Raw genomic sequence first — 1,358 nt, 5'->3', positions numbered from 1 at the left:
CTATCTTAGACTGTCTACTGCACATGAAATCTGGACTGCTCTTGCTAAAGCTTTCTATGATGGGCCAGATGAATTGCAACTCTTTGCACTGAATCAACGGGCATTCTCCACCAAACAGGCTGGTCGTTCTCTTTCCACCTATTATGGTGATCTAGTAGAAATATTCCAAGAACTATATCATCATGATAGGATTCTCATGAAGGATCCTGAAGATGTTGTCGCCTATAAAAAATCAGTTGATAGACTGCGGGTGCATATCTTCTTGAATGGACTTGATGTAGACTTTAAACAAATTCGAGGTGAGATTCTCAGAAAGGATCCTGCACTCTATCTTGAAGCAACTTATGCATATGTTTGCCATGATGCCATTCGCCAAGCTTCACTTCATGGTGAACCTGAACACTCTGAATCCGCTGCTATGGTGGCTCATCGAGGCAAGCCTTACCAATCGCAAACACATTCAAAACTAGATCGCACTTCTGGTCAGTCAAATCACACAATTGACCAAAATCGATCATCTAGATCACAAAATCGTAGCTATGAAATAGGGGCTGCAAAATCAGAACGTGTATGTACTCACAGTGGAAAACCTGGCATACAAAGTCACGTTGCTATGAATTAATTGGATATCCAGAATGGTGGGATCTTGCCAAGGTACCTCGCAAGAAAAATTCAAAGTCAAATCATCATGCTTCCGTTGCTGTGGCTGAGGCCTCCACCAACACCAGTACTACTGAGGAAGCCTCTTCTTTCATTGCTACTTCTAGGAATGTTGGTAAGTCTCTTCATACCTCTGTCCCTGTTAGTCATAGTGAATGGATAATTGATTTAGGTGCCATAGATCACATGACCTTTGACACTAAACATATTCAGTCCATGAAATCTTCAGACCACCATATAGTGTCCACAGCCAAAGGTACTCCCTCTCCCGTGGTTGGAGAAGTTTCAGTTTCTCTTACCTAAAATTTGAATTTGGAGTCTGTTCTAGTTGTTCCTTCTCTTAATCATAACTTATTGTCTGTTGCTCAAATAACCCTCACTTTGAAATGTATTGTGATATTTTGGCCTAACCTTTGTGTTTTTAAGGACATTCAGACTTGAAAGACAATTGGTTATGGTACTAGGAGAGGAAAGCTCTACTATCTTGATCTACTTCCGGCAAGCTGCAGTCAGTTGGCTCAAGTTTTCTCGGCTAATAAGTCTAACACACATCAAAATTCAGAAGTCTGGTTGTGGCACAGGCGTTTAGGTCATGTATCTTTTGGATATTTACAGAAATTGTTTCCAAAGCTCTTTTCTTAATTAAATGTTTCGGATTTTAAGTGTGACATTTGTGAACTAGCTAAAAGTCACCGTGT

Source organism: Pinus tabuliformis, chromosome 2_1, assembly GCF_031772625.1.
Source record: "Pinus tabuliformis cultivar Carrire ecotype Pingquan chromosome 2_1, CPIR1, whole genome shotgun sequence".
Lineage (NCBI taxonomy): Eukaryota > Viridiplantae > Streptophyta > Pinopsida > Pinales > Pinaceae > Pinus > Pinus tabuliformis.
The sequence above is the reverse complement of the archived record's forward strand: the minus strand, read 5'-3'. Positions refer to the sequence as shown.